The 25,957-nt window shown below is 43.4% G+C and overlaps 1 protein-coding gene across 2 annotated transcripts in view; it reads left to right on the forward strand.

Moving 5' to 3' along the window:
• FAM83B (family with sequence similarity 83 member B) overlaps window positions 1-25,957 on the forward strand; it is a 91,584-nt gene that overhangs the window by 34,057 nt on the left and 31,570 nt on the right. The window lies entirely within an intron of this gene.

The raw sequence follows: 25,957 nt of genomic DNA on the forward strand, positions 1-25,957 counted from the left end.
ATATATAAAAAAAAATGTTGTAATGATTCAGTTGTCCATTTTGTTCATGGATTCTAACCCTATTGAAATCTGGTGAGATGCAGCTGTTATAATCTAGTAATCAAACTGTTTATTTTCTTTTTGCTTAGTTCAACTTAAGTGATGAGACTGTTATTCTGATCTGAAGAAAAGTGTTGCAGCATTTTACTTTGCATTTTTGGAAATCTTTCTTATATGACTCCTGTACATTTGAAGTACAGAAGGAGTTAAAGAACATCAGGATGACAACCCCATAGAAGCATTTAAGTGTAAACTTCTGTTTAGCTAGGGCTTTAGAAGCTTTCTGAGGAAAGGCAGGAAGGATTTGCTAATCTTGAGACACTAAAGGCCCTTTTAGATGTTCAGGTAAAGACACGATAGGATCTGTTGCATGATCTGCACCATCGTGCCTCACGCCATGCCACATGTCCATATGGGACTGTAGGATCAACTGTCAGTTCCAACATTTTGATACTGGGTTCCCTGTGCACCAGCAAGTAGCAAGTTCCCATGGCTGGGACCCCTGCAGCTGACAGGACATATGGCAGCAGCAGCACTCCATGGGTTGCTGCAGCTGCAAGCACCATCAGCTACAGGTTTCACAGTAAATGGTGCACCCTTGCATCTAGGAGTCCCATCACCTGATTGAGCTCCCAGCCATGGGGGAGCACCTGACCACACGTTCGAGTAATGGCATGGTAAGAGCAAGCTACAAAGTTATTACACATTTTTTGTGGAAGAACATTGTGGCTTATTCCTTGTTTTATCACACTGTTAATTGATTGAATGTGTGGCTGGGTCACAGCTTATGATGTCATTTAACTTGTTATTCACATTTTAAGTGTAATGTGTAGAGGGGGCTTAAGAGGCATGTTAGAGGAGCAGACATCTGTACTACCCATAAAACTTCAGGTTTCTGATTAAGCATCTGCATGATAATGCCATTGAATGATTATTAATCTCTGTTCCCTGCACTTCCATTTACAAAAGGGTGGAGTCAAGATGCAGGATGAAATTATCGGTAATATGGATTTCTTAAGAGCTATGCTGCCAGATCATAACAGCCCAGATGGGAATGCATCCTGGATGATTTTCTATTATTTTATATCAGTATAAATCAGTAGTAACTCCATAAAATTCAATGTAGGTGAGAAAAGAATCTCACTCATTGTGCCTGAATCCTGTCGTTTGACTGATCTGTAAGATGGAGCTTGATTTCTAAGCCTTACCCCCTAAAGAGAGCATCCTGAAGCAATTCTATGTGGAATTTTGTGTATAGTTCCCCCTCTCCCCCCCATAACAGCCAAAGATGAGCATATAACCTAAAGCAGTGAACCTGCAGCAGGCCATCAGTATTACAGTCATGGAATTCTTAGCTGAACACCTATGGCTCATTCAGATGAGTGCACACATATGGTTTGCAGCACTGCAAACCTGTCTGTGGTGTCACCTATGCACATGTTTGCCATGCTGTTAATTAGCAGTGGCAGGTTTTTTTGACACTGGCGATCCCAGTTTCAAAAAAAAAAACATATTGGAAAAAGTGAAGCCCCCACCCTCACTAGAAACAAGATAGCCAGAGCCGTGCTGGCCAGACTCTGTGTGCCCTGATCACCACTGCTGCAGCCCTGGGAGGCCCCCAGAACACTAGGTTAGGCTGCTGGGGACAGCCCAGGTGCTGGCCCCAGCCTCCCCTGTTCCACCTGGGGCAACTTGCTATGCATCAGAGTACGCATGTAGGGACATTTCCCGGGTACAGCTAGCAGCAGCACAAATATGTGCCACTGCTAGTTGTCCCCAGAGAAATGCACGTTCCCACTAATAGGGACATGCCCCTAGAATGCAAACACATGTTCACTAGATCTCAGGTTTAAAGGGCTGCTGGGATTGCCACATTGAAGTGCTGCTTGCTGGGAGAAGATGTGGGAAGCTGGAGGTAAGTAAGATGGTGGGATGGATGGGTCTACAGTGGGTGGGCTGGTGGATCCATGGAGAGGGATTGGCAGCTCCAAGGGAGCTGGCAGATCTGTGAATGGTGTTGGCTGGCCTGTGGGGGTGGGATCAGAGTTGCTCAATCCAGGAAGTGGCTAGTTGATGGGGAGGAAAATAGCTGGGTCATGGCTGGGAGTGGGGGGTAGGCTGTAAAACCAACACAGCCCCAGGGTTGTGGAGAGCAGTTGGGCTTTCACAGTCCTTGGGCTCTGCTGGGAACATGTGCTGCAAACATTAAGTTGGATTAACACATTTTAGGTGAGGTTAAAGTCAGGGTTTGAATTACAGGGGAGCTCAACCCCCATAACAGACAAGAGCCCCTCATAAGAGCTGAGACTTCCCCATGGGCCAGTCAGGCCCCAGCCCACCCCATGCCTTTCTAAGCAGCCCAGGTGACAGTAGTGGCTTCTTTCAGCTGCCACTGGCACCAACCCCGTTGTACTGGCAGGGATCTGTGCGTACAGCTCCGAGCCTGGCCAATTGTTTTCGCATATAAACTGTAAGTTTAGTCATATAAATTAATTTAGCAGAAACTGAAATACAGGAATTATTTCACTACAAAAATTAATTGCACATAACTGATTTCTCAGCTTTTTATGTAATGAAATCAATTTTTTGGGGGCATCTAATAAAGGAAAAAAACATTTATGCACATGTGATGACAAGTAGTGGTTTTTATCTTTACCATGCAAAAAACACTTCACTTAAAAAAAAAAGGTGCCTATATTGCAGGGAGGCGCTCTAAGTATTCCAAAATTTAAGTACATGAGAAATTGCATTGACTTTTCATGCCTAAGGATTGGAATATATAACATCAGCGGTCTGGTTTAAAATATTTTAATGAAATCCTTCCCTTAAAACATGTTGCTATATATTGTATTTTGTTTCCTGGGAAATGAATAAGAATCTCAGGTTGATTATACCAGTGCAAAAAGTTAAAAAATGAATAATTTGTTACTGGTTTGTGGCAGTTTCACATTGGAAAATTAAATCTAACATTGTACAGACTACTATTTTTCCCATTCCCTGTTATTGTTCTACCAAATACTACTACTTTTTCTTGCAAGCATTTCATAACACAATTGTATAAATGTAAAGCATGTGCAACCATTGGGGGAAATATGCCATTTCATTTTTAAAAGCCCAGTTCCAGAGTCAGAACAAATGTTAATTGTACTGAGAAAGATGAAGAAGGAATTAAGAGCAAATATTCTAATGCCAAAACTAACTGTATATGGTGTGATTCAAAACTCCTGCTCCATATTTCAATATTAATTGCAATTAATATTAATACAATAATAATTAATGCAAAGAGAAACTAAACAGAGTCTGTAAAGCTGTGTTAACATTAAAGGTTACACTCATTTAGACTAAGTGAGGATCTAAACTGAAACACTGAAATAAATTAAATGATCTGTTTTGAGGTATACAGTGATCAACAAAGAAAAACAAGACTACATTTTAATACTACCTTTTATAGCTAATGTAGTGTTAATTTTAGAATAGCAGACCAAGTGGGATAACAATTTTATCTCAGAATTCCAAGAAGTACATATAACCTTGAAAATGTTACAAGAGGTTCAATTGTTGACATTTCTATGAAATATCTTTAAATCAGGTATAGATGTTCAGTTTAGGATCTTGGTCAATACAGCTGATATGGAATCTAGTACTGTAACTGCATGTCTTAGATCACTTTGTTGTATTTGGAGCACAGTCAGTTTAATTAGTTAGCAAAGTGGGGAAACATTTTAATTTTTTTTCATACTGCCAGCAAAAATATCAGCTTAAATGCCGTAACATTTTTGTTCCTACTAGTTATCTGTTATATAACATTATGCACAAATATGAATAAATTATGCTAAGTGAGAATTAAAGGTGAGTTCTTTTCCCTATAACAAACATGCTATTTTAAAAGTGGTCCTACACAGATTAAAGGCATAAACAAAGCCCCACTCTCTGGTCTTGCTTTGAAGGCATTTCAAATACAACATGAAATTTTGCTTCAGTTCACATCACTTAACCTTGATTATCCTTTTTGAATTTGCAATACAAAATATCCAGAATAAAATTGAGTCAGAGCTGCATCTGGTTTGCATGGGAGGACAGACACCTTGAATATATTACTAGATTTTCCTAAAATCTTGGACTATTTTTATTCAGAATTCAGCTGGGCTATTCCCAAAAGAACTTAAAACTTTTTAGTAAGCTTTTTGACCAACCTGGACTGAAATCAGGTGCATAATATAGTAAAAAACTATGCAAAATGCCTGATTTAGCATTTCATTTTCTGTTGTGTGAAGAAATACTTATGACCATTATGGCAAGTACTTTTCTCTGAGAAAGTTTGAAAATTACAGCAAAAATAAATGGGATTATGTTCTGATGGTATGTCTGAAACTAGAGGGCTTTCAGTATAGGGTGGAGATTAGCATTATTTATTAAATCAAAATAGCAGTCCTTTTGAAGGGAAAGTTCTCATTGACATTAATAATATAGTATGAGTTTAAATTTCTTTGTCTTGTTTTCAAGCCAGCACATATAATTTACAAGTTTGCAAAATAAGTAAAGTCCATACAAATTTCTGCCTATAAAAAATGGTTTGAACTGTTGAATTGATGGAGCCAAGGGGTACCTATACATGAGCTGGGAAGACTTGATTAATTGTGTTTGCTGAAATATGGTATTTACTGCACTCCAGCCAGCCTCTGTGCCTTGTGTATCAGCATTCCCACATTTCACAATGGTGGTGCGGGCACCTTAACTAAAGATCATTTGGCAAGCTTTAGATAAAGTGCCCTGCAGCCATTTTGAAGCGTTGCTCCCCCCCACCAGACCATGTGTAAAAATGCCCGAGATTTCCAGTCTTCAGCATTCAAATAAAAAAAATCTGAATATTTAATTCTGTGAAGATGAAATATCTCAACAGAGAAAATCTATTTACTCAACAAAAACTGATAGTAAATAATTCAAATCTGCTTGTACAAACAGGTTGCATGGCATTTAACCATGTCCATCCTCTGGGGTTTCATTAAAAAGGTCACCTAAAGCAGCTGCAACAGTGCAAGTTACTAAGCATTTGCTGAGATGCAGAATACTTATTGACAGAAGATTTGTTAGGAAAAAAATCTGTCTAGGTTGATTATTACCATTCATTAAACTGAACTGGTATATTGTGTAACTTCTGTAAAATTCATTTTAGTCTAAATATTTACATAATTTGTAAGCTATAACCCTGCCTTTTAAAAGATCACAAATGAAAATGAGACTGTAATTTCAGTTAAGATAGAATCATACAGCCTTAGCCTTAATGTATGTGTAATTCCAGACAAGGCCAGTGCTAGTGCTGACTGTTCAAACACACCAGGATCAATTCCTTGGACAGAAGGATATTAATATTATATTTAGAGGCCCATGCTGTCATTTTTATTTCTTCTCTGTGATTTATTTAAAAATTCACCAAGTAAGAAAATCCCAGAGTAAATGTTTTATTTCTACTCAACTTGTGTTGTGTTTCTCAGTACTTCATAGAATCATGCAGATTAGACACAAAAAAGAACTCTTAGTTCATCTTTCCCCTTATCCCGGGCTTTTGCTTCTATAAAGGTTTTGCTTGCTTTGTCTGTTTTGGCTGGGATTTTGAAAGGCTTGAAATATGAGCACCTAACTCCCTTATGCTCCTTTTCAAAAATCCTAGACTTTACATTTTAAATCTCTTAGTTGAGGTGATACGTACCTCTTCCTTTGGGAGACTGATTCTAATCCTACATAGACCTGCTTATGAGTTCCGCTACAGGGTACCTGCCCCTAGAGGCCTACTAGTACCTACATCCTCTGTTCTTACCCATATTCAGTAGTCTCACCTTCCATGTCTTGATCTCAACATTAGTATGGGAGGCTGCACAGAGGACAAGACATGCTTTTGAAGAGGTGGGCCCTGTCTGCTCCAAGGCTTCCCCCGGCCTTGTCCCAATTCTACTTTCACTGAGCTTTCTAGCTCAGGGGCACTGTTCAGAACCACAAGCTCCTGGCTCAGCTCTGGTCATGCCCCATGACCACAGGTTCCAGAACCCACAATATCTGCTACATAGGTATCTATGGGCCCTCAGTCCTGTTTTGTCCCTGCTACCTCCTGCCTCATAGTCCAGGCAAGCTCAATCTCATTTGGCCACATAAAATACTCTAGTCCAGTGGTTCTCAATCTGTGGCCCATGGGTCACATACAGCCCAATCAGCACACTGCTGTGGCCCATGTAAAATCTTGTTAAAATATTTTTTAAATGGATACACAGGAAGTAAGTTGTGCAGGTGCAGCCCACATAACACATTCAGAGCTGCAAGTGTGGCCCACTATGGCAAAAAGGTTGAGAACCACTGCTCTATTCCTTATCCTCTGTCCGTCCACCCAGTGGAATTTCAAGTTTGGGGTGTTTCCAGTCACCCCCTTTCAGTGGCTTCCACCTCCCAACAGCCACAATCTGACCCTCCAGGGGAAAATGAAGCCACCAAATACAAGCATCAATCCCGGTTGAAGGGAATGTCCTGCACAGGGTTTCTCACACCCCTTGGTGGTAGGCTCCAAGTAGAAAGGAAAACAGAACAGAAAATGTCCGGGGTACTTATCTTGCTTTCTACACATGTCCCCAGCTTCTCTTTACTCCGGGTTGCCTCCTGAGTCCTCTTACCACAGCCTGGGCTCCAGTCCTCATGCCTTTCAGAGAAGGTTTTATCCCCAGTAGCTTCCACAGCCAGCCTACCCACCCTGGCCAGAAGCTTGGGCTTATACAGGGCTCTCTGGGTCATATGTCTATTCTACTTCTGTCCCTTGGGTTATGAGGCTCTGTCTGCATCTGAGTGTGGCAGCTATCTTGCTTCAGGCTCTTGTGAGTTTGCCTCCAGCAGCACCACCAGGGCACAGGCAGGAGACACAAAGAGGAAGTGGAAGGAAGCAAGGGGGGGGAGGGGGGAGTGAGAACCATGTAACCAGGAAAGCAGGGGGTACCCAATATATGAAATCCAGGGAAAGGATGAACCAGCAAACACACCAAAGGTAAAAGAGGACAAGGTGGATAGAGGGATAGTGAAGGAAGGGAAAAGGGCCAGGTGCCCTTGGATCCTCTTCCCATTCTAGTAATGGGGTACAAAATATAGATTTTTCCACTAATATTCAATCTAGACTTATTTTTTCCTTTCTTGATTTTCTCCAGTTACTTGCACTGTTTTATAATCTCTCTCCATAGGAGCAGTCATAGTTTCATAGTTGGTTTCATAGTTTCACAGTTGGTAGGGTCAGAAGGTAGATCATCAAGTCTGACCCCCTGCCATGGCAGGGAAGAGTAATTGGGGGCAAATGACCCCGGCAAGGTGTTCATCCAGTCATATAATTAATTTTTAGGGATTAATCATAACTGATTCCAGGAAGACTTCTTACAGACTGCTGCCATAATATGGTTTTAGCTTCAATATTTACAACTATTCAATTCTTATAGGTTATTATTGATGCCCAGTGTTTTCCTGATAAGTCTTTGTTTAATCATTTCCAGAGCCTAACATCAGCTCAGATTATTTAGGTTAGATTCATAGATATATTTTTGTTAAGACAGAAGGAACCATTGTGATCATCAGCTCTGACCTCTTGCATAACAGGCCTTAAAAATATCGTATCTTCAAATCTTGTATCACCAAAAATACATTTGATCTCATAACATTTATGTTATCACTACTGACTACTAAAGACAGTTATAAAAATATACCATACCAGATAAGCATAATCAGTTGTCAGCCATGGGGTATTTCAGAATACTAAACAACTGTGGGCATGAATGGATGATTTTTTTTCCCCAAGGACTGATAAGCCACTACATGATTGGGATCAGTATCAGCTGTACTGAGGGCCTTACAGACTCACATCCATAATCAGCCAAAATCAACACTTGATAAAGTAGGCTGTTGCCTCTTTAAACCAGTTAGTCTCTATGGTGCCACCCTACCCTACCTTCTGCCTGATTTTAGGTACATATTTTCTTTCATATGAAATTACAATGAGGCAAACACACTATGTGTAGATATTATGAATGCAAAATTGTATCCTGGGTTAAAGCCTCTTTTACTAGTTGTCTCTAACTTCATAACCTACAACACTATGCATATAACTGGCAGCAAAGTGAGTCCAGTAAATAGAATACAAGATAAAGCATCAAGAAATCCTTGTTCTTCACTTTGTTCTGCTGACCTGCTCTGTTACTTTATATAACTTGCTAGTGCTAACCTATATAGTTTTTGTTGCAGTCAATGAAAATTTTAAGTGCTCAATAGGCCGTTAACCTCCTGTGAGTTTTTAGGTTTTTCATCTTAAAAAACATATAATGTTTTAGTCAAATTTATAAAATTGAGTTCTACTGATGAAGAGCTCCATATATGTTCAAAAAGTGGTATATATAATTTAAATAGATTAAGAAAACCTGCTGTTTTCCATATAGATTTTTTCTGAGACTTTTATAACACTGGAAGAGTAAGATAGAAATCTGAAAAAAGACTTTTATAAGCTTCAAATATTTTAGTTATTCTATGAATGATCTGACCTGAAAAGCCATAAATAATGTCTATCCTTGTAAAAGATCTATTTCTATGCTAATTGATTTTGGGGCTAAGTTAACATTATATGTACTTCATATACCATTTCATATTGATATTTAGATGCAGTGTTTTGCCATCCATCCATATATGTGTGTATATATATGTATACTTGTCTGTGATAAGTATATATCTCACACACACATATGTACACACACACACATACAGACACAGATTATGTGATGTAATACATAACAAACATATAGTTGTACTGTTCTGTACAGTTGGTTCCTGCTTTGAAATTGAAAAGTATGTGGCCAGTGACTAAAATGTTAGTTTAGGATATGGGATCCCTGTGTCTGAGTGCCTATTCTGCCACAGACTTCCTGCATGGCCTTTAGCATGTCACTTAAGTCCAGAATTGCAAAGATATGCAGGTGTCTAACTCCTATTGAAATGAAGTGCACCCAAGAAAAACGATTTACTTTAGAGAAGTCAAGCAGAAGCAATTCAGCAATTTTAATATGTGAAGAGAGCAGTGAGTAATACATTTCTGTCTGTCCACCACTGAGGCCTTTTTTCACAACTGTGGTTCAATCAGAATTCCTTTGATTCACAGAATCATAGAATCATAGAAGTAGGGTCAGAAGGGACCTTATAGATCTTCAAGTCCGACCCCCTGCCTGGGCAGGAGAAAAACTGGGCTCAGATGATCCCAGCTAGGTAGGCATCAAGCCTCCTCTTAAAGACCCCAGGGTAGGAGCCAGCACTACTTCCCTTGGAAGTTGGTTCCAGATCCGTTGGTTCCAGATCCTAGCTGCCCTAACTGTGAAGTAGTTCTTATCTAAACCTACTCTCCAACAACTTATGGCCATTATTCCTTGTTATGCCAGGGGGCGCTAGGGGAAACAAGTTCTCACCCAAACCCTTCTGGTCCCCCCTAGTGAGTTTATAGACTGTCACCAGCTCCCCCCTCAGCCTTCTCTTGTGAAGGCTGAACAGGTTCAGGTCCCGCAGTCTCTCATCATAGGGTCTGCCCTGTAGTCCCTGGATAATACGGGTGGCCCTCCTCTGGACCCTCTCCATGCTGTCCACATCGCTCCTAAAGTAGGGCACCCAGAACTGGACACAGTACTCCAGCTGTGGCCTGACCAGTGTCGCATAGAGGGGGAGGATCACCTCCTTGGCCCTACTTGAGATGCACCTGTGGATGCACGACAAGGTCCGGTTAGTCCTACCAACCGAGACCTCGCATTGTCGGCCCATGTTCATCTTGGAGTCAATAATGACTCCAAGATCCCTTTCTGCCTCTGTGCTCTCAAGAAGGGAGTTTCCCATTCTGTAAGTGTGCTGCTGGTTACTACTGCCCAAGTGCAGCACCCTGTTGTCAGTGTTGAAGTGCATCCTGTTTTTGCTAGCCCACCCCTGTAATCTATCCAAGTCTTGCTGCAGTCTTTCCCTCCCTACTAGCGTGCTCACCTCACCCCAAATTTTGGTATCATCACCGAATTTAAACAGGGTACTTTTCACCCCGTCGTCCAAATCGCTGATAAAGAGATTGAACAGTGCGGGCCCAAGGACCAAGCCCTGGGGGACTCCACTGCCCACTTCTCCCCAGGTCAAATATGTCCCATCCACCACCACTCTCTGAGTGCGACCCTTCAGCCAATCTGCAATCCATCTGATTGTGTAGGCATCAGTGCAACAGTTGCCCAATTTTTTAGTGAGGATGGGGTGGGAGACAGTGTCAAAGGCCTTCCTGAAGTCCAGAAAGACTACATCCACGGCAACACCTGCATCCAAGGCTTTTGTGACCTGATAATAAAAGCCAATCAGGTTGGTCTGACATGACCTGCCCCTTATGAAACCGTGCTGGTTGTCCTTGAGCATCATCTCTAAGGCCGGCCCATCACAGATGTGCTCCATGATGATCTTCTCAAAGAGTTTCCCTAGGATTGAGGGCCTGTAGTTGCCCGGGTCCTCCCTCTTCCCCTTTTTAAAGATGGGGACCACGTTGGCTACCTTCCAATCATCCGTCACCTGGCCCGAGCATCACGAGTGCTCGTAAAGCTGTCCCAAGGGCCCTGCAATAACCCCTGCTAGCTCCCTCAACACCCTGGGGTGGAGAGCATCTGGACCCACTGTTTTGAACACGTCCAGCCCCTCTAGAAGCTCTCTAACCCCGTCCTCCCCAACCTGAGTTCTGCAGGCGTTCCCCTCTAGTCCATCTTGCATCACAGTGGGGAAGTCCTGGTCCCTGCCCACGAAAACAGAGGTGAAGAATTGGTTAAAGAGGTCTGCTTTCTCCTCTGGCACAACCACCAGATTGCCCAGAGGATCTTGCAGGGGCCCCCACACACATTTATGATTTATCATCATCATTATCAACAACTGCCAATAATAACAGTTGTTATTGTTGTTATTTAGATTTATAGCCCTATCCAGAAAGGCTCAGATATTGGCTTACATGACAAAGAACCTCCATGATAAAATGCAACAGACTCCCCAGTTAACATCCTAAAACTTACAGTTCCACTCTACTCCGTCCATTAGGCCTTCATTCAGGAAAATACTATTGCTTCAATGCCATGGAAGTTAAACTCACTTGAGTTACTGCACTGGTCCAGATTGTGGGGCCCTTTCAAGGCCAGATCCAGATGTGGTAGTAGTGGCAGGTTAAACAACTGCATAGGGGTTAACACAGCCATCTCTCACTCTCTCCCTTCCCCCAACCCCACTACAAATATGGGTTCTGAGCTGGGCTCTGTAGCTGAGAATTTAGTGGTACACCTGCCCCAGCTTGTCCTGTTCACAAATTCCTGGCCCCTCCTAGGTTTGGGCCAGAGGAAACGGCTATGTGGTCTGGATCCAGCCTGTAGGCCATATGTTGGGCACCCCTGGTTTCTGTTATAGTTAATATAGTTAAACCCAGTAAGAGTATGGACAGACATTCATTATAAGCACTTTAAATTCCTACTCTAATTTAGAGTATATCCCTTCTTTGCCATTCTTCCCTCACCTCTTCCCTCTGTTGGAGTGCATCAAACTGATTGTGAGAGCCTGTATTGGTGGAACTGGAGAGTGGGAATCCCTACATGTCTCTGTCTGTAAAGGTTCCTGAGGACAGTCAAGCACCTATTGGCTGTCAACCCCTCTGCCTAATCTTTTGCTCTCCTGCATGGAAAGAGTAGGGAGCAGCGTTCCCTCTAAGCTGTGTGGCGTGTGTGGCCATGCAGGTGCACCTGGCACCATGGCATGAGTTGCCTGTGCAGCCACGCATGCCACACAACTTAGAGGGAACCCCCTGCCCTGGGCAGGAAAGAGCAGGGAATTGGACTTGATGACCTGATGAGGTCCCTTCTAACCCTAACATCTATGAATCTATGAATTACTGCCCAAAAGAAACGCTTCAAAAGTGGTCAAACTGCCTCTTTAGAAATTACCCTCAAAAAGAGAGAAAAACATTTGAAACACTTCTTGAAACATTTTCATCCTTCAGCAGAGCATGATAGGAATGTCTGCACTCTTGCCATTTGGAGCACTTCAAAGGCACTTGGAGCACTTCCAACCAAACATCTGATAAAGTCTGACTCTACATAGCATGAAAAATTTGTGTTAGACCCTACTTACAACAGCCATATGGCATACTAGTTTCCTCATGAAACTGTCTATAACAGGGGTTGGCAACATAAGGCCCAGGGGCCATATCTAGCCTGTGGAACCTTTGGATCCAGCTTGTGGCACTGGAGAATTTTGCCTGTGACTCCCCACACTGGAGCCAAGTAGCAAGGAGCTGCAATAGGGCTGGGCAGCTGGATGCTTCACCCATGCTACTGCTGCCTCCTCCAGCCTCTTTTCTGGTTGTGGTGTGGGTGAAGCTTCTGCTGTGGGGGAGCAGTGCTGCAGCTGAGAGGTTGTGGCAGGAGAAGTTGAGGGGCGGGGGGAAGCAGCAGCAGGGAGTATGTGGCTTCCAACTGCCCATCCCTGGAGAAGCTCCTCACCATCTGGAATCTGTCACAGCTACAGCCACAGATGGGGGAGCGGGGAGGGAGGGGAGAGGGGTGCAGGTGGCTGGAGGAAGTGGTGGAAGTACAGGCACAGCTCCCAGCTGTGCCTGGCTTATTACTATTATGCCACCAAAGCCATTTGGCAGTGTCAAACCAACACTGGGTTGTTCTGGCTTGTAGCTTGTTAAAGGCTGCTGGCCTTTAGTATATAACATGATCATGGATTATTCTGTGTGGCACTGGTTTTTTTGCAACTGCCATTTCAGGGTCCACAGGATCAACACAACCAGTTCCTGAAGACCCCAACTCAGTGACCTACTTAAAGATTCTCTTGTAAAGTTGATTTTTAACTTATACATCAACAATCTACTTAAAACTATATCCATTAAGTTTATCTATGCTAATAACATCTGCTTGGGTACTCAATGTCAAGTCTTTTCTGACTTGTTGATACATTGATTCTGATCTGGTAGATATATCCAGTGGTTGCTGTAAGTGTAGCACTTCAAAATCAGTTTATTTTCAGTTTCTGCTTCCATAATGCCCTTTGAAGTTAGGGACTAAACATCAATCTGAGTGTCGTCGGAAACACATTCTTCTTGTCTTGTCTATCTCAACATTACTCCTGATAGGTCTTTAACTTACCATGACCATCTGATAAAACTGGCTGCCAAAATCAAGATCTCTATCAGCATAACTGGCAAGCTTGTCAGCTGTATGAAAGGACCTAATATTCATGCTCTTCCAACATCTGTTCTTGCTCTGCTACTTAGCACCTGAACAGTAAGTCCAGCATGGGTCTCTCAACACATGGTTGTTTCCCACATTCAGCTTCATGAGATTGTAGACATCACATAAAGGACTCTGTAGTCCATGCCTTCACCCTGTTTGGCTGTGTTCCACAATATCATCCTGCCACACATTCACTAGGAAGCCAAAAGGTTGGCAAGTTTGAAAGGTCACAACTTTCTGAGCCACTTGGATCTTATTAACTTCTCCAGCTCCACTGAAATCCTGTCACCTCTTGTGGTCAGCTTGTTCTTCCTGGGGCTCCTCAATGACATGCAATTGGCAGAGACAGTCCAATTGAGAGTCACTCGGTATGTCTACACATGTGCATTTCCTGTGCAGTAACCAAAATTAGAGATGCACCGATTTATCGGTCCATATCATATTAGCAGTGACAAAAGGAAAATTGATATTATTGTCAGTCGGCTTTTTTTGACTGATGTGGCCAATAATGTCACCTATGAATGCCGCATGCATGCACACCGTCAGGAATGCAGACCGGCAGCTTGGAGAGCAGTGTCTGACTGGTAAGTCTGTGGAGGGGAAGGGTCATGGGGGAGGGAAGGGACATGCGGGGGGAGATCAAAACCCCCAGCGTGGCATATGAAGTGAGGTTGGGGCAGGGGTAAGCACTGCCCAGCTGAGGCAGGGAGGGGTACAAAACAGAACCGCGGATGGCTCATCTGGAGGGTATAGGGAGGGTGGCTCCCACCACTGAGTGCATCCCGGGAGAGGCATGGGAAGCATGTGCCCCCTTGATTTGTGAGTGGTGTGAGGGCAGGCTGCCTGCTGCAGACTTGGGGTTGGGGGTTGCGCCAGCCTCTTCGAGGTGGGGAGGCTGGACTGGAGCTATGCTCAGGATGGGTGAGGGCAGATCAGGCAGCAGCAGTGCTAGAGGGGGGGCTACAGCAAATTTTGGGGTGTCTATAGCCCATCCTACAGTCCCCATCCTAGTGCTGCTGCTTCCTCACCTTAGCGTAGCCCAGGCACAGCACTCCCTACTGGGAAGAGGCCAGTGCAGCCCCCAGCCCTGAGCCTACAGTAGGCAGCCCACCTTTGCCCTGTGCACAAATCCAAGGGGAACATGCCCCACATGTCTCCCCCAGGGATGAGAGCAGCAGCCAGGAGCCACCCCTCCACACTCTTGGAAAAGGCATCAGCAGCTCCATCCCATGCTGTCACCCACCTGGGCAGTGCCTGCCCCTGTCCTAGCCCCACTTTCTCCCTCACCATGGGGGCCTCAATGTGCCACCCGTATTCTTCTTTCCTCCGCCACACCAAATTGCTAGGCTGTATATCAGAAATTGGATCAGTGTTGGCTGATATGGTTTGTTCATAATCAGCCATTGGTATTGGCCAAAAAAGTCCTTATTGGTGCAGTAGATATAACAACTTGCCATATGACTGAAATTACTGTGCCATAGATATGGCAACTTGCACTAACTAGAGCATAAATTTGATACCTGCATCATGCATCATGCAGGTATCAAATTTACACTTGATAAGTACTGCACAGTAATGCACATGTAGATGCCTTACCGCACAGTAACACTGTGTGTGTGGGCACACACAGCACTAATGCACTTTAACGCCTTCATGTCAATTCCCTCTTACTGTGCAGTAAATTTAAGCCTGCATAAATGCATATGTAGACACACCCACTGAGTACTTTCTTATATTTCTAAGTACTATACAACTGAATAACAGAGATGAAATTCTGAACTGACTCTTGGGAAAAATAGTCTTCTGGTTAAGCTAGATCTAGAATCTACTCCTGGTTCAACCATAGAAAGGCACTGTGATCTTAAGCAAATCATGGCTTTAATGTACCATTGCAGTACTGAAGTCTTTTGAATCACTTCTATATTGGTCAAAAGCCAGCAGCATGCCAGCAGACATCAGTGGGATTTTCAGAAGAATCTGAACTCTGCAAATTGCATATAGCAAAGTATTCTTCAGTATCTCAAACATGACATGACTTTGATTTGTACAGATTATATAGGCTGGGGTGAGCAATTGTTTCAGCTGGAGGCCCACTTAATGAGTTTTGGTGAGGTGTTGAGGGCCACAAGGGTAGCCCTACCCCTTGACAGGTGCTCTGCTCCTGGTCACCATCTTGGGCTTTGGGGTGGGAGAGTGTGTGTGGGAGGATGTGGCTGTGTGGGAGGTTATGGTGGGGGATGGGGTGGGTGGGAGTGTATATGGATATGGTGGATGCTGGGGAGTGTGTGTGGAGGCTGTGAGTATATGTGGTCAGCTGTGCAGTAATGGTGGGGTGTGGGAGTGTATATGGGGGCTGTGGGATGGTGTATGTGCTTGTTGGGGGTATGGTGGGGGGTATGGAGTATGAGAGGGGGTGTGTGCATGTGTGTGTTTGGAGGTGGTACTCAGAGTCCCCAGAGTGTGCCCCCTGGAGCTGTAAATGATGGTAGCAAACAGGGCCAGCTCCATCTGGCCCCATAGTGCACAGCTCCCCATGCTCTCACACCAGTCTCCACTACAGATGGCAGCACCATGTGGGGCCAGCCCAATAGCACTCCTGCCTGAGTCCCCAGCTGCACATGGTGCCAGGGTGTGCAGCCAGCTCTACCCCACCCCATAGCATGAAGCTCCCTGTGCTCCCACCTGAGTCCCCAGCTGCAGGTGAGTGCAGCATGTGGGGACAGCCCCATCCAGCCTAGTAGTGCTCCCACCCAAGTTCCCAGTAGCTCATGGTGGCAGCATGCAGGCCCACCTCCACTTGGCCATATAGCATGCAGCTCTGCTCCAGCAGCGTGAGCAACCACCCCAGCCGGGCTCCATAGCACATAGCTCCCCATGCTCCTGTCCCCTTTCCCCTAACGGGAGTCCCTTGTCTCAGCCTGGTGAAGCCCTTACTTGCATTTCTAGGCTCACAGGCAGGGAGATTGGGAACAGCCATGGGGTGACCAGGCAAAAGCCTATGCCAGATAGAGGCTTCTTGTCTCTAGTGTCTCCTACCTTGGGGCTGGGGTTGGGTAGGACAGGCCAAGGGGGTGGGGAGGGGTTGGCTTAGAGTTGCACCTCCTGCACAGAGGTGGCTTGCAAAGGGGCATCCCAGGGCAAGGCAGCATACAGAGGGGCTCCACAGGCTGGATGGAATTGCCTGGTGGACCAGATCTGGCCTGTGGGCCATATTTTGCCCACCCCTGCTATAGGCTAATAATAATAATTATAAAAAAGAACCTTTCCAGATCACTTAAGATCCTGTATATTATAAATCATTACAAGAGGGGATTGAAATGTCTGCCAGTTACCAAAATAGTAGTCATTAGTTCATCAGATATGTAAGGAACTTCCAAAAGCTGCAGACGGCCTGCTTGAAAGTCAAAGAAATTACTTAGAAAAATGATTGCTGGAGGGTTACACACGAAGTGTGCTGCAGTGAATACTGATGGCACTGATGCAGCAGTTAAAGAATAAAAAAACAGAAAGAAAGGGGAAAATGAGGAACAAAAGAGAACATTTAGAATTCACTGTGCCTTTTATTAATTAGAATAAGAACAATATTAGGCTAGATATCAGGAGGTGCTACTTCACAGTCAGGGCAGGTAGGATCTGGAACCAGCTTCCAAGAGAGGTGGTGCTGGCTCCTACCCTGGTGGTCTTTAAGAGGAGGTTAGATGAACACCTTGCTGGGGTTGTGTGACCCCAATAATCTTTCCTGCCATGGCAAGGGGTCGGACTAGATGATCTACTCAGGTCCCTAGAAACTATTATACCAGAGTCGAACATCAGTTATCCTTGTGCCTTTGGCTAATATGATTTAGTGGGAAATTCCACATAGAAGGACAAATGTATTTCTCTGGCAGGTTGATGTTTTAAGTGTCACTCTAGGTTTCAGAACTTTACAGGTGTATCTATGGAAAGATTAATGGCCAGGTACTATGTAAGGCTTATGATAAATTTAATTTATCACTTCCACGTAGTATGGATACTGGTGTGTGTATATGAGTGTATACAGAAATACATCTACATAGGTACACACATACTTAGTGCTTATAAATGATATAATGCTCATGCATATATAAGCAAACACATATATATTAATAGTGCATGATAGGAGAAGTTTTGTAATGTCATTGGTTTGGGATGGCTGAGTTACTCATGAGATTATATATCTTGAGATCAGAAAACCTTTTCAGGAGAGAAAATATTTCCTTAGAAGGAGAGTATTTGCATCAAAAGACAGCTATTTCTAAAATGCTCTTAAAATAATATAGCTTCCAAGGTATTTCAGTTTCTCATGTCCATGCGTATTTCCAGTGTCATGTTGAGTACTATGTTATGCTGTCCATTCATTCAAGAACAAGTTTCTAACAAAACGTACAAAAAAGTAGCTTAGTACAAGTCCGTGGGTGGTTTGCTCAGTGTTGCTGCTACCTTTGTTTCTTATGACTACGTGAGATTTTCTCTTTGAAATGGGAAAACAAGTAAATAGGTTCCAGTCCCTCTCTTCTCTCTGTCAGGGTATGCTTTCCTGAGATACGGATTTATTTAGTATAAATAATTTTTTTGTGGCAGCAGCTTTTTAATATAGGCAACACAAAACTATTTTAGAATCATATTTAAACTTAATAGGTGCTTTTGGGATGAGTTTTCTCTTCCTTCCAGGTGATTCCTGAGTTTTTTTGAAAGAGAGTGGACACCTCACAAATAGGACATGCAAACAGGTGCACTTCTGGGCCTGGTGTGCAAGTTAGTGCAGGAGTTTGTGCAGGAGGGTGAGTGGGAGGGCCCAAGGCCCTGCCAGTGAGCCCCAGGGAAGGTAGTCCCATTAGTAGCCAGCCTACCAGTGGCACGATGCGGAGAGGCACACGCCACACCCAGAGGGTGCCCTTGGAGTCTGCGGCCTCCCCATCTGGCACCTCAGAGGCCTCCACCCAGCTCTTGGCTGCAGGGGCTGCCTGGCATGTTTCCAGGCTCATGGGACTGGGAGCATGGCCACCTCCCCTTGTAAGGTTTGCTCCACTTTGGAGTCTCTGGGGCACCAGATAGAGGAGCTCCAGGCCACAGTCCAGAGACTGTGTGTGCCATCAGGGATGGTGAGCGGGAGATAGACTCCAGAGGTGGAAGGTAGACCAAGGTCACCTTCCAGGACAAGGGAGGACTCGAGGATCTCCCATACTGCCCAGCCAGGGGGTTGGACCAAGGTGGTCATGAGTCCCAAGGCCCACTGCACCAAGGTCCCCTCCCCTCTGGGGCTTTGCAACAGGTACGAATCTCTTGCAGCCCCATTAGAGTCTACAGAGATGCCAGCTCCTGCAGGCAAGGGAGGATTACCCATCCCTACTCTCCCTAAGACGAAATGCAAACTGGTCATTATGGGAGACTCCCTCCTGAGGGAGACTGAGGGGGCAATCTGCCGCCCTGGACCCCTAGCCTCAGCAGGGAACTTGAGGACCTCCTAGGCCTCAAAAGAGAGATGTATAAAGGATGAAAGGCTGGAATTACCACCAAGGAGAAGTACTCAGCTCTGGTCCATACCTGTAGGGAGTGGATCAGGAAAGCCAAGGTTGCAGCCAAGCTCCATCTGGCTTCACATTTCAAGGATAACAAAAAGTCCTTTTTCAGATATGTAGGGAGTCAGAAAAAAAGCAAGGGTAACATTGGACCCCTGCTGAACCCAATGGGACAGCTGATAACTGACACCTAGGAAAAGGCCAATCTGCTCAATGGGTACTTCACATTGGTCTTTCATTAGTCCAATGGGACCGCCTTGCCTAGCAAGATATGGGATGGCCAGGGTGAGGGCATATTTATACCCAGCATTGGTGTTGATCTAGTAATTGATCACTTTGAGAGTATGGACATCTTCAAGTCAGTTGATCCTGACAGATTACACCCTAGAGTACTTAAGGAGCTGGCAGGTGTCATAGCCCAATCACTGGCAAAAATATTCAAAAACTTGTGGCAGTCAGGTGAAGTACTTGAAGACTGGAAGAAGGCCAATGTAGTACCCATCTTCAAGAAAGGACAGAAAGTAGATCCTGGGAATTACAGGCCAGTCAGCTTGACCTCAATCCCTGGGAAGTTTCTGGAGAAAATTATCAAGGAGACCCTTCTAAATAAGCTGGCTGAGGGCAACATCCTGAGGGACAGCCAGCATGGGTTTGTCACAGGTAGTTCTTCCCTCACCAATTTCATCGCCTTCTATGACCTGTGATATATCACCTGGACAAGGGAGAAGAGATTGACATCATATATCTGAACTTTAAAAAAGCATTTGATCTGGCACCCCATGACCTCCTCATGGAAAAATTGGCCAACTTTGGCCTCGCTACACCACTGTCAAATGAGTGGGAAATTGGCTCCAAGGTAAAACCAGAGAGTAGTGGTTGATGGTAATAAATCATTATGGTGCTCTGTGACCAGTTGCATCCCTCAAGGTTCTGTCCTTGGACTGATTCTCTTTAACAACTTTATCAATGATGTGGACATTGGTGTCAGAAGTGCACTGGCCAAGCTCACTGATGACACTAAACTTTGGGGCATAGTGTCCACACCTGAGGACAGGCTAGTGATCCAGGCTGACTTGGATAAACTTAGTAAGTGGGTGGATACAATCCTGATGACTTTCAACACCAATAAATGTAAGGTATTCCATCTGGGGGGAAAAAACCCGCGGCATACTTATAGGCTCGGCAGTGCTACCTACAGTTGCTAGCACCACTGCTGAAAGAGACTTGGGGGTCGTGATTGACCACAAAATGAACATGGGCCACCAATGTGATGTCACAGCTGGTAAAGCAAACAAAACTCTGGCTTTCATTCATAGATGCTTCTCAAGTAAATCACAGGATGTCATCCTCCCGCTGTACTTGGCCTTGGTGGGGCTGCAACTGGAGTACTGCAGCTGGAGTACTGCATCCAATTCTGGGCTTCACAATTCAAGAACAATGTCGAGAAGCTTGAGGGAGTCCAGACAAGAACCACACTCATGATCAGAGGGCAAGACAATAGGTCTTACGAAGAGAGGCTGAGAACCATGGGACTCTACAGCCTGGAAAAGCGCAGGCTCAAGGGGTTCCTGGTGGCTGCTTATAAGTACATAAGGGGTGTACATCAGGGTCTGGGAGAATGTCTGTTCACCAGAGCGCCTCAAGGAAAAACAAAGACCAATGGCCATAAACTCCTCTAAGACTGTTTTAGGCTGGACAGGTTAAGGAAAATTTTCTTTACTGTGTGAACCCCCAAGACCTGGAGTAGACTCCCTCCAGAAGCGGTGCAGGCACCTACTCTGGACTCATTCAAGAAACACTTGGATGCTTATCTTGCTGGAATCCTTTGACCCTAGCTGACTTCCTGCCCCTGGGGCAGGAGGCTGGACTTGATGATCTTCGAGGTCCCTTCCAGTCCTAATGTCTGTAAAATCTATGAAATCTATGAAACCTAGCACTTTCATTTTCTTTAGTGGGAACTATGCATATGAAGCAAGCATGGCCCTTTTCAGTATTTGACTCTTACAGGTTCTGTTACAGATTACCTTTAGAACATTTTAAGTCCATGGAACGTAATGCTGTCAAAAAGTTATAAGTTTCAGATTAGTCATGGGTTAAGGCTTAATACGGTCTCAAACCTGCCTAACATTGACTTGACACTAGACAGTCTGATGAGCAAGGGTATAGAAAAGAACCATGATTGTATTCTTCCTTTCAGATGGGAAAGGGGCAGGAAACATAGCATGCAACTCAGAGGTACAGAACCACGGGTGGAAGGGAAAAATTCTTGGAAAAAAAGTTGGTGACCGAATCTCTGAATCCAGATTGAATCAGGGGACCCCTTAATCTTTCTGAATCGAATTGGAACCCTCCGAATTGAATCGGAAAGATTTGAAGATTTGGACATACAGACAGCTTTAAATGTTTTTTCTGCATATGTCTAGGTAGCAGGGGCTTATGAATGCTGCGATGCTGAGGTGCATGGAGTGTCCCACAGAAGCACAAGAGGCTCCCCAGCATGCTGGACAGCAGACCCGGAAGTAGACCAGAAGCAATTCCGGTCCACTTCTGGGTCGACCGGGGAGCATGCTGGGGGCCCCCCCGTGGTCCGCCAGCTTAGTAACTGGTGCCTCCTGGGTCTGGGGGGGCATCCAGTGTCCCCCTGTGGCTGATCACGAAGCCAAGGAGGTGTGGGGGGGCCCCCCCAGCACACTCCCCAGCAGACCTGGAAGTGGACTGGAAGTACTTCACCACTGAGCACGTGGAGGGCCCCCCCAAACTCCTGCAGGATGATTCATGCACCCTAGCATCACAAGCCATGCCTGCTACCTCAAGGTATGTAGAAAACACTTTTAAAGCTATGTCTGTGTGTGAATCTCTGATTCTCCAAATCAGTATCGAATCTTCAGATTTGGATTCAACCACATCAAATCAAGAAGAGCAATCTGAATTAATGATTTAAATCACTGTCCCTGATTCGGGCCAAATCCAAGTCTAAATTGAATAGGGCCTGCTTCACACACCCCTATTGTGTACCCATTTACTTATCACTTCTGGTAATAGCCTGCTTAATGCACAGAATGCCCTGAGAAGGGTGACATATTTATTTTATTTTCCCTATTTTCTCACATACCAGACATGCCTGTTTTACAAAAATATGTCCTCCAAAACTAGAGTATGTGGGGAAGCTGAACAGAAGCACGGGGCATTTAGGTACATGCTCCAGGAGAGGGAAGGGAAGGAAGGTGCCTTTGGAGCCACTCTAATAAAGAACACAGAGCATCTTGTGTATCTGCATCCCCACTCTTCAAAATGTCAGTGGGGATGCTTTATCTCTAGTTCGTCAGATGAGCTTCAGATAAAGTGCCTCCGCCACCATTTTGAAGCATGGGGACACTAATACACAAGGCATGGGAGGCTGCTGGAGTGTGGTAATTACCATGCTCCAGCAGACTTGATTAATCGATTAATTACAGCACGTCAAAGCAGCCTCCCTGCTCTTGTACAGGCACGCAAGGAGTCCCTGTAAGATGGCTGCTCTTTCTTTTTCTACGTTCCTCCCTCAGCAGCCTCCTAGAAGAAAGGGTGGAGTCTAGTCTTCACCACTGAGTTGGAGCACAGACAGAGGCTAATCTCCAGCTCACTCACCATCCCTTTCCTGCTCAGGCAAAAGCAGCCTATTCGGGTGTAAAAGGGTTAAAACTGTAGTTTTTGCCTGAGCAGGAAAAGAAGCTAAAGATTGTTTTCTGTCCCTGCTGAAAGCAACCATGACTCTGGACAAAATCATTTTTTCTTCATTCTGTCTTATCAAAAATAAGATATGGGTCTTATTTGGGAGTAAGTGGTATGCCAAAAAATATGGTATTGCTTATTCTTTGGCATTCATTACTGTAATATCTGCTTTCTCACAAGGAGACATCAACTTAATGAAGATCACACTGCTCTTCTGTGGTTAAACTAAGTTTCTATTTTAGATCTATCCACAGGACATCATACTGCAACCAGCAATTTATAAGACTTGGATGGGCAGAAAAATACTTCTAGCTCTTTTTAAAAACTTCTAAATATTAACTAGGTTTGTATCTAAATAATATAGATTCCTAGATTTTAAAGAAGGGAGCTATATACCAGTAATTATATACTCTGACATGTATACTCAGGCAAAGGATATTAGTTTGTAATTTTGTATAATTAAAGCAAAAAGTTACAAATGATGAGCCAGTTATGTTCATTTTACTTCTATTGGTATGCATCTGTGTGAATATCAGTGGGATGGAATTAAATGCCATGCCTAGTAAATGCAAATATATATATATATATTGTTGTGCTGCAAAACTTGCAATATGATAGGCATGGCCACTCAAAATTCAGCTCACACTAAGATCAAAAGATCAGAAGAACAAAAACCTGGTATAGCGAGGAATGGGTTTAAGGTTTTTTTAAAGTGTTTTCTACTCTTTTCTCCTTTTCCTTCAGCAGCTTCTTACCCATCAAACACAAAATCAACCAGAGAACTTGAACCTCCAGGGAAAAACTGATCACCTTTCCTCACAAAGTCCTACAATAAACTTTAAAATTGAAAATGTGTTTTCATAAAACTTTAGTTAAAATATAATGTTGTTTAAAAAAAACTGAGCTGCATGAGGTGACTGAAAAATTGCTTGCAAAATGGTTTCCCCTCTTTTGAAGAATCTTATTTTAAAATGCTACTTATTGGGCATGTCTATACTAGACACTACTTTACAGTGGTTACTACACATTTAAGTATTTGTATAAGCAAGTATTAAATACGTGCACAGTAACAGGAGTTACTGCACAGTAGCACCAGTGGATGTCTTTTAAGTGATGCTGCTGTGCCACTCCCACTGAGTTGTAATTTCCTAGTATTTACAGGATCAGACCTAAATCACACAAATCTTTTTGACAGTCTGTAACATAAAGGTCCTGTTCGTGCCTTCCTGAGCCAGTGGAGAGGGATAAAAATGGGTGAGGAGCAAAATATCTACCAGCACCACTACATCCAGCAGATTTCCCTTTGTCCAAGAGCACAGTATTTAGATATCTAACAGCTATTTTCCAGAGTTCCAATCTGGTGTTAGAACTATTGACAAAAGTTCTTTGTTTAGAGTCAGAAATATTTTTGGTTTTTATATCTATGTGTACCTTATAGAGGCCACATTTGCTGACCATTAACTCATTAACTGGTTGGAAAACTTTATGTAAACCATAAAGGGATCACATTTTAAAGTCAGGATTGAGTAAGGCTGGAATAAAAAATAAGGAAACAGCTTGAGAGTTATCGTGTGTTTATAAAACAAAATGGGTTTACAGATCATTTTGTTTCCAATTTATTATCTCATAACAGACACATAGCTCTGAAATGTAAAATGACTGTAATCATTGCATATTACAATTTTTTGGTCTTTAAACTGTATTTCTGCTGTAAGTGACCATAAAGACAAACAGATATATCCACAGGACTTAAAATTAGTAGCAGTAAATTTTGTATCCCCCATTACAGTAAGTCAAAGACCTATATTAAGGTCTCATTATACTTTTGAAAGTTTGATTCAGTCTCAGATATAATTGGGTTGATACTATACTTAAGAGAGAATACAGGAGAAGAAATAGAAAAGAGAGAAAAATTAAAGTGGAAAAGAGGTCAGTAAGAATAAACACTAGAAAACAAACACGGGGAAACTTTAAAGTGTCTATATGCTAAGGAAGCATAAGTGGAATGGAAAAAATGAATAAAAGTAAATGTAATACGTAATATGTGTTTAACTTTAGGCCTGTTCTTCCATCTTAATTCTGACCACAAACTTGTGTTTAGTTAGAAGTACATTATATATAAATGGTCCTGGGTATAACTGTAAACTGCATCCTATTGGAGGGCTTGGTGGCAGTGCAGGACTACTCATAGTGGGGTAGCTCCTATAAAATACCACAATGTTGCAACCTCCACATAAGGTATAGGGTACCTCAAAATCCTAGCCCTCCCCCCTGCCCCATCCACTTCTGAGTATTCTTTGGTCAAAGAAAGGCTAAAGGATATCACCCTGACAGAAACACACCTTTGTTGAGGCATTAGGCAGTCAGCACCAGAGTTATCTGTTGCTGTCTGGCAGAAGCTATAGCCACTGGGGCACTGAACACCTGGACTTGGTCTGGCCTTTGGATTCTGTCCCAAGGATCAAAATGGGGGGATAGCACGTCTTGGACAGCCTCCACTCCATACTTTTGCCTAGGCATATGCATCTAAAGTCTTGGAGTAATGGTCACAGAACTCTATATAAGTGGATTCATCAGGCACCTGACTGGGTCTCTTATGCATACAACATGATTCAAAGGATTGACAGTTGCCTAGTATTATAATATATAAAATATAAAACCTCACTGAAGAAAAAAAATGGGTTTAAACTGAAGAAAAAATAAGTTTATAAGCTCAAACAAATTTTGCAAAACATCTGAATTCCAAGATTTAGGGATCTGCAAATCCTTGAGCTCTGTAGGTATTATCTATCTACCTCTTCATGTTGGAAATTATCCCAAAACCTATATAAAAATGGGGAAAATAATTCCTTAAAGTAAGTCAACAGAATTTAAGGCCAGAAGAGATTGTTAGATAAATTAGTGTGACCTACTGTATGAATTTATTATATCTGACTAATTACTAACTTGAATTTGACTAAAACATGTCTTCCAGAAACATATTCAGCCTTGATATGAAGACATCAAGGAATGGATAATTTAATACTTCCCTTGTTAACTAGTTCCAGTGATTAATAATCTTCAGTCTTAAAAAGATAATGCTTATGTTTATATACCCAAAAATCTCCAACCTGTTTTTTACAACATTATATTACAAACTAGTGTTTAGTTGTTTGCCTGCTATGACCCCAAGATCCTTTTCAGGGTCATTGCTTTCCATGATATGGTCCCCATTTTCTAGTCATGGCCAAGATTTCTTGTATCTGAATCAGTGGTTCTCATCCTCTTTAGTTTGAAGGCATTCCTCCATAACTTTCTGGAATTTGGAACCACGTTGCTGAGAACCACTGTTTTACTGCCACAGCTTACCTCTATAGTTCTTAACCGACGTACAACTGCTGCCACCAC

This window comes from Crocodylus porosus, unplaced genomic scaffold (genome assembly GCF_001723895.1).
Source record: "Crocodylus porosus isolate Cpor-Errol unplaced genomic scaffold, CroPor_comp1, whole genome shotgun sequence".
Classification (NCBI taxonomy): Eukaryota; Metazoa; Chordata; order Crocodylia; family Crocodylidae; genus Crocodylus; species Crocodylus porosus.